The following is an 8,807-nucleotide window of genomic DNA, read 5'->3' on the forward strand; positions in this document are numbered from 1 at the left end:
CTGTCGCCCAGGCTGGAGTGCAGTGGCCGGATCTCAGCTCACTGCAACCTCCGCCTCCCGGGTTCACGCCATTCTCCTGCCTCAGCCTCCAGAGTAGCTGGGACCACAGGCGCCGGCCACCTCGCCCGGCTAATTTTTTGTATTTTTAGTAGAGACGGGGTTTCACCGTGTTAGCCAGGATGGTCTCGATCTCCTGACCTCGTGATCCGCCCGTCTCGGCCTCCCAAAGTGCTGGGATTACAGGCTTGAGCCACCGCGCCCGGCCGAGAAACTTTTCATCTGTTCCATGGAGTAACTCCAAGAGATTATCTAGGGAACTCTATCTGCATAATAAGACAACCTTTGTTCCTTCCCCCCCCCCCCCCCCACCCCCCCCCCCCCCCCCCCCCGCCACCTCCCTCAGAGATGAGAAGGACTTTGCTCCAGGCAAGTGTCCTTTTGGTTTATTTATTTCCCCTGAAAGTTATTCACTATTTCATCACAATTGTCTACACCTCCCATTTCTCTTCTGCCCTGGGAAGAAGGTATTTAAGCCTCAACCATCTGACCCCTCTTTGAATTTTACATCTGTGGGGATTCTCGTGTTCATATATACATAAATAAATTTGTAAGCTTTTTTTATTAATCTATTGTCAGTCATTTCAGTAAACCTTTACAGAGGGTGGAAGGGAAGATTTCCCTCCACCTACACAACATAAAGATGAGATTTACGTTGAGATATTGTTGAAATTGGCATTACATGGTTATCTAATACAATGTTCTAGGAATCAAATACAAGAAGTCTAATCGGTCCCGGCTGACGGTGGACAACAAAGATGGCGGCAGGAACCAGCAATTACTGGGAAGATCTCAGGAAACAGGCTGGACAACTGGAAAATGAACTTGACCTGAAACTAGTTTCCTTCAGCAAACTATGTACAAGTTACAGTCATAGCAGTACCCAAGATGGAAGACGCAACAGGTATAATTCTGATACAACACCCCTTTTAAATGGATCAAGCCAAGACAGAATGTTTGAGACAACAGCAATTGAGATTGAACAACTTTTGGCAAGGCTTACAGGGTAAACAATAAAATGACAATATACCAACAGTGCAGGTGTCCCCTCCTTGAATGTGGCCCTGATGCATACATTATAGCGTCTTAGAGACATATTGCAGGATTATACACATGAATTCCATAAAACCAAAGCAAACTTTATGGCAATACAGGAAAGGGAGAATCTCATGGGATCAGTACGAAAAGGTATTGAATCATATAAAAGTGGGTCTGGAGTAAACAACAGAAGAACTGAGATATTTTTGAAAGAACATGACCACCTTCGAAACTCAGATTGTCTGATAGAAGAGACAATAAGCATTGCTATGGCAACAAAAGAAAATATGACTTCACAGAGAGGAATGTTGAAGTCAATTCACAGCAAAATGAACACTTTGACCAATCGTTTTCCTGCTGTAAACAGCCTGATCCAGAGGATCAACCTGAGGAAGCGGTGAGACTTGCTCATCCTAGGGGGTGTTATTGGGATCTGTACCATCCTGTTGCTGCTATATGCGTTCCATTGATGGGAAATCTGCAGGGATTCTTGACAACCACCACTTTCACGCCCTGGTCTGGAATAAGGAAACGTCCAAGGGAGAAGTTGACTGTCTTGATAATTAGCCTGACCAGCAGGATGAATGCAAGGCTGAGAGTGATGGACTCTGTGACATGGTCAGGTTGAGCTGAAGCCACAGTTTTTCTGTGCTGTCTTTTCTAACACATTTTTCTGTTTTTAATTTAAAAACACCAAAAAGGTTTTCAGTTGCTTTTGTCTCCTAGGAGGCAAGTAAACCAATCAAAAGCAGAGTTTTCTGTGTTTCCATGATAGTGTTGAAGTCTGATGACAAGCCATGTCTTACAGCTGGGCTCTTCAGAAAACCAGGTTTCTATATCCAAAGACTGCTTTTCTTTTAGCTACCAGATTGGATTGTGAATAAAAATAATTCTTGTCCTCTTATTTTACACTCACAATGAGAAATTGCAAGTTCTTTCTTGATAATTTGTGCTATAGATTTCTGCTCTGTGTCCTCAACTCTGTTGATGTTTAAGGAAAATTCTGTTTTCCATAGATTCTTTGAGATGCTGTTGGACCAACTTCAGCACATTTGAGGTTGTCTGAAATAAAGATCACTGTAAAACTGTCTTTTTTTTCTTTTAAATTACAAGTACACTGGGGTTAATTGTATTGCTGGAAAAACATCAAGAATGACAGTCTCGTATTTAAGGCACCAGTCATTGTTTCCATTTTTTAAAAATTCTTCCCTTGGATTAATATTTTTTACAGAAAAGAAATGAAATCTCAGTTCCACTAGGATAAAATAAACGAATCGCCAGTGTCTGTCAGTGCCCCCACTGCTCATCATCATACCAGCATTGACACTGGTAACTGAAGAAAGGAACTGCTCAGTTTCTAATGTGATCTATTCAAAAAGCCACATATAAAAAGGCATTGAGGGCTCACTGTCCAGAGAATTCCATTTGTAAATGCTCCACAATGTATAGGCAAAAGTTTAAGGACTACTGCCTAATGTACCAGGAGTCCCGTGTTCTGTGAAAATCTGTTCATTCCAAATCTGTTAAGCATTTCCAAACATCCAGAGAATGGTTTCACTGTTGAGGGTGCATGTGGCAGAATCTGTCTCTCTCTGCACCTGTCTTCTGTCACCATCCCTGGACAGTGACAGATTTTAAACCAGCCACCAGAATTATTTTTGAGTTAAAAATTTCTTAATTTCTGTAAATTCATGACTTGTCTTACTGAACTACAACCTGGCTTGTAGACTTCCAGCATCTACACTGCTGCTCTTCACCATTGGAATTCACTGTGGTATTTATAATATTGGCTTCAGTCCGAGCCACAGGGAATAAAAGGATATCAGCATATAGTTCTCAGCTACATGATAGTATATAGATGCTGTTATTCAGGTAAGCTTGCTCATGGGTGGACTAACACCTGGTTTGGTACAGAGACTGAGAAGGTTTTCATTCTGGTATCAAAGTTTTTTTACCTTATGGGTGTGAAAGGCATTTGATATATTTTTCTTAACTATGGGGTTTATTTTTCTAAATATGAGTTGATTGTTCATGGATTCAGGGTACCCTTAAAAGAAAAGTTTTCCCATTGTGAACTTTAAAGGATCAGGGAAGTAAGTTCATTGATTAAATTCTCTGTAGGGAGAACAAAACTTTTCTCCCCTGACACTTTATTATCTTTGATTTTTCTTTTTTCTTTTTCTTTCTTTTTTTTTTTTTTTTTTTTGAGACAGAGTCTTGCTCTGTCGCCCAGGCTGGAGTGCAGCGGCTGGATCTTGGCTCACTGCAAGCTCCGCCTCCCGGGTTTACACCATTCTCCTGCCTCAGCCTCCGGAGTAGCTGGGACTACAGGCGCCCGCCCCCACGCCCAGCTAGTTTTTTTGTCTTTTTTAGTAGAGACGGGGTTTCACCGTGTTAGCCAGGATGGTCTCGATCTCCTGACCTCATGAGCCGCCCATCTCGGCCTCCCAAAGTGCTGGGATTACAGGCTTGAGCCACCGCGCCCGGCCTATCTTTGATTTTTCAAAGGGCCTTGATTGGTGGTTGTGTCTCAGTTAGAATTTATGGGACTTTGCTATGTAGTTGGCATTTATAAAATCTGAATTATCATAAAGTTATTTATTTAATTATAAAAAAAGAAGAAGTCTACTCATTCTGTGTTTACTATTACAGTTACATAAAATCTCATTACGTAATCTACTTCATTTGAAATTTGGATGGAAAGCCTAAGCACCTCAATGGTTTAGTACCCTCCATCCTCTGTTAATGCTCATCCACTGACTCTAGGACCCTGCAACTAACTTTAAAAGCCACTAGAATTGATTAAAATTACTTTTAAACGGATTATATTGTGGTTTCTTCATAATTTATAACTTTCCTTGGACATACCCAAGACTATCATAAAGGCATTATATCAAACAAACTTTTTCTTTACAAAGTCAATTATTATTTTGCATGTATTCTTCCAGTGTTTACAAATTAATTTAATTTTATAAATATATCACAAAGCCTTTTGACTGTAAAGTGTTTCTTCAGATTAATAGAGATTTGTATCAGTTTTTATATAACTAATTTACTTATTAAGATCATTTTCTTAAAATCCAAAAGCCTAAGGGAATCAAAGCACAGATGTGGCAGCAGATGTAATGAATTGGACAAATATTTTAAGCCCACCTATATTCACCAGGTAATCAGAATGACAGTAACAGCAAAATGCCTCACATCTCACAGTAGAGCCTACAGAATTTTTCTTTAGACTAACTTCAATCAAAGCCTCACTACAAAGTTCATTCTCTCTTCTAGTTATCTAAATATAGAGATGGAAAAAAAATATGTCATTAGATCATTAAATTTCTGTGATATTTGTCTCTTGAAAAGTAAGTTTGAGAAAGTCCTAGCCAGAGCAATCAGGCAAGAGGAAGAAATAAAAGGCACCCAAATAGGAAAATAAGTCATTATCTCTCTTCACTGATTATATGATTCCATATCTAGAAAACTCTAAAGACTCTACTAAGAAGCACCTAGAACTGATAAACAACTTCATAAAAGTTTCAGGATACCAAATCAATGTAAAAAATCAGTAGCATTTCCATGCTGAGAATAGTAATAATAATAACCAAGCTGAGAAACAAATCAAGAACTCAGTCCCCTTTACAATAACTACACACACATAAATAAAATACCTAGGACTACATCTAACCAAGGTGGTGAAAGATCTCTTCAAGCAAAACTACAAAACACTGCTGAAGAAAATTATAGATGGCACAAATAAATGGAAAAACATTCCTGCTCATGAACTGGAAAAATCAATATTGTCAAAATGGCCATACTGCCCAAAGAAATATACAGATTCAATACTATGCCCATCAAACTACCAACATCATTTTTCATATAATTAGAAAAAACTATCCTAGAATTCATGTAGAACCAAAAAAGAGTCTGAACAGCCAACGGAATCCTAAACAAAAAGAACAACGGCCAGAGGCATCACATTACCCGACCTCAGACTATACCGTAAAGCTACAGTACCAAAACAGCATGTTAATGGTATAAGAACAGACACATAGACTGCTGGAACAGAATAGAGAACTGAGAAATAAAGCCACTCACCTACAGCCATCTGATCTTTGACAAAGTCAGCAAAAACAAGCAATGGAGAAAGGGCTTCCTATTCAATAAATAGTGCTGGCATAGCTGGCTAGCTATATGCAGAAGAATGAACATAGACGCCTACCTTTCACCACATACAAAAATTAACTAAAGATGAATTAAAGATTTAAATGTAACACCTCAAATTAGATAAAAATCCTAAAAGAAAATCAAGGAAACACCATTTTAAACATTAGCCTTGCGTAAGAATTTATGACTAAGTCCTCAAAAGTAATTGCAACAAAAACAAAAATAGACAAGAGGGACCTAATTAAACTAAGGAGCTTCTGCACAGCAAAAGAAACTACCAACAGAGTAACCAGACCACCTACAGAATGGGAGAAAATATTCGCAAACTATGCATCCAACAAAGGTTTAATATCCTGAATCTGTAAGGAACTTAATTCAACAAACAAAAAACCAATAATCCCATTAAGAAACAGACAAAAGACATGAACAGGCACTTCTCAAAAGAAGACATACAAGTGGCCAACAAACATATGAAACATGCTCAATATCACTAATGATCAGAGAAATGCAAATCAAAACCACAATGGGATGCCATCTCACACTAGTCAGAATGGCTATTTTTTAAACATTAAAAAGCAATAGATGTTGGCAAGGCTGTGGAGAAAAGGGAATGTTTATACACTGTTTATGGTGCACAGTAGTTTAGCAGTTTGGAGATTTCTCAAAGATCTTAAAACAGAACCACCATTCGACCTAGCAATCCCATTACTGAGTATATATCCAAAAGAAAATAAATTATTATACCAAAAAGATACCTGCACTCATATGCTCATTGCAGAGCTATTTAAAATAGCAAAGACACAGGATCAACATAGATACCCATCAATAGTGGACTGGATAAAGACAATGTGGTATATATACATCATGGAATACTATGCAGCCATGAAAAAGAATGAAATCATGCCCTTTGCAGTAACATGGATGGAGCTGAAGGCCATTATCCTAAGCAAATTAATACAGGAGCAGAAAACCAAATACCCCATGTTCTCACTTATAGATGGAAGCTGAATATTGGATACTCATGGGCATAAAGATGGCAACAATAGACATTAGAGACTACTTTGAGGAGGTAAGGAGTGGGGCAAGGGTTGAAAACTAACTATTGGATACTATGCTCAGTTCCTGGGTGACGGGATCTATCATACCTTACACCTCAGCATCACACAATATACTCAGGTAACAAACCTGCATATGTACCACCTGAATCTAAAATACAGATTGAAAACATTTTTTTTAAATGAAAAGCTAAAACTAAAGTGCAGAACTAAAGAGAAGAAACTCCTATAGTATGTAAGCTGTGAGAAGCCCTGAAATTCAATTTAGAAATATATAGTGGTGATGCCATGAAATGAATTATCAAAATGGAATATAGGGTTCCAAAAAGAATCCATTGAGTTCACATAATATATGGCTTCCATTCTTTCTTTCTTTCTTTCTTTCTTTATTTATTTATTTATTTATTTATTTATTTTTGAGACAGCATCTCGCTCTGTGACCCAGGCTGGAGTGCAATGGCATGATCTCGGCTCACTGCAACCTCTGCTTCCTGGGTTCAAGTGATTCTCCTGCCTCAGTCTCCTGAGTAGCTGAGACTACAGGTGCCTGCCACCATGCCCAGCTAATTTTTATATTTTTAATAGAGACGGGGTTTCACCATGTTGGCCAGGATTGTCTCAATCTCTTGACCTCGTGATCCACCTGCCTCGGCCTTCCAAAGTGCTGGGATTACAGGCGTGAGCCACCACACCCGGCCCCATGGCTTCCATTATTGCTAGGTCTCTTCACCAGATCAGAAAGCAAAGTGAAAACAACATCTTACTTCAAACCTGTTAATTTGTGATATGTGCTCTTCTTAAACAATTAAATATATTAAACATTTGTAAATATTAATATCTAATAGAAGACTTTTGTTAACCTAAAATAATTCTCAAAAAAAGTAAGTTTGATATAATAGAAATTCAAAATTTGGGCAAATTATTTAAGACAGGTAAATACCATGTAAAAAAATGTAAGCACTGAAGTTGTTGTTCATGTAGAAAACCAACAACAAAAAAGCAAGGTATCTTAAATCTCGAAATCTAAAATACACACACAGAGAGATAGATGCTGATTAGTTAGATGACAGCTAGCCAGCTAGCTAGCTAGACAAATAGATAGATAGATGATAGATACATAGATAAATATCCCTGGTGTAAAGTGTGTTAATCAGCCCCAAATCCTAATATCGAAAGTGGAATGAAGCAGAACACTCAAGAAAATAAAGGATAAAATTACTGATAGGATGTTATGAACTAGCAGTAACACAAGCTATGAGAAAATCAATTATTTCTTATAAATAAATTAAAACCACAATCAGATACCACTACTCATCCCCTAGAATATCTAGAATTAGAAAGACAGACAATACCAAGTGTTTGCAAGGATATAGAGAAATTACACCATACATTGCTAATGGGAATATAAAATGACATTGCCATTATGAAAATAATTTGGCAGTTATGGAAAAAGTTAAACACAAACTTACCAGATAACCTAGCAATTTCCCATCTAGGAATCTACCAAAGACAAAAGAATACACCTGTCTAAACCAGGACATTTATACAAATGTTTACAGCAACAGTTTATATATTTAAAAACTGGAAACAACCCAATTGTCCACCAACTGGGGGAATGAACTCTTTTAAATGTGATACATGTATATTATGGAATATTATTCAGCAATAAAAAGGAATGAACTACTGATACAGGCTACAACATGGATGAACCTCAAAAACATTATAGTAAGTGAAAGAAACTAGACATGAAAGATAACATATTATAAGATTCAACTTATATGAAATGTCCAGAAAGGGCAAATTTATACAGACAGAAAGCAAATCAGTTGTGGGCTGGGACTGGAACTGAGGATCTTTTCATGATGATGGGAATGTTCTAAAACCAGATTGTGGTGATAGTTTCACAACTTTGTAAATTTACTAAAAACTGTTTAATGGTACACTTATAATGGATAAAATTTATAATATGTAAATTAATCCTCTATAAATCTTTTTAAAAGTGCTGTGAGCTGGCTAGGCACAGTGGCTCATGCCTGTAATCCCAGCACTTTGGGAGGCTGAGGCAGGAGGATTGTTTGGGCCCAGGAGTTTGAGACAAGCCCAGGCAACATAGTGAGATATCGTCTCTACAAAAAATTTAAAAATTAGCCAGGTGTGGTGGTGTGTGCCTGTAATCCCAGCTATTCAGGGAGTTGAGGTGGGAGGATTGCTTGAGCCTGAGAGGTCAAGGCTGCAGTGTGCCGTGATCATTCCATTGCACTCCAGCCTGGATGACAGAGTAACATCCTATCTCAAAAAAATAGAATAAAAATAAATGCTGTGAGCTGGGTAAGGCCAGGTATGGTGGCTCACGCCTGTAATCCCAGCAGTTTGGGAGGCCAAGGCAAGAGGATCACTTAAGGGCAAGAGTTTCAGATCAGCCTGAAAAACATAGTGACACTCCATTTATACAAAATAAATAAATAAATAAATAAATAAATAAATAAATAAATAAATAAA

General features: G+C 37.9%; 1 protein-coding gene and 1 pseudogene across 3 annotated transcripts in view; one reads left to right on the top strand and one right to left on the bottom strand.

Annotated features, from left to right (window-relative positions):
• Positions 1-8,807, bottom strand: part of DLG2 (discs large MAGUK scaffold protein 2) — a 2,237,713-nt gene that overhangs the window by 2,154,507 nt on the left and 74,399 nt on the right. The gene's annotated exons all lie outside the window — the stretch shown is intronic.
• Positions 816-1,565, top strand: LOC111540776 (annotated as a pseudogene).

The sequence above is a fragment of the Piliocolobus tephrosceles genome, chromosome 13, assembly GCF_002776525.5.
Source record: "Piliocolobus tephrosceles isolate RC106 chromosome 13, ASM277652v3, whole genome shotgun sequence".
Classification (NCBI taxonomy): domain Eukaryota; kingdom Metazoa; phylum Chordata; class Mammalia; order Primates; family Cercopithecidae; genus Piliocolobus; species Piliocolobus tephrosceles.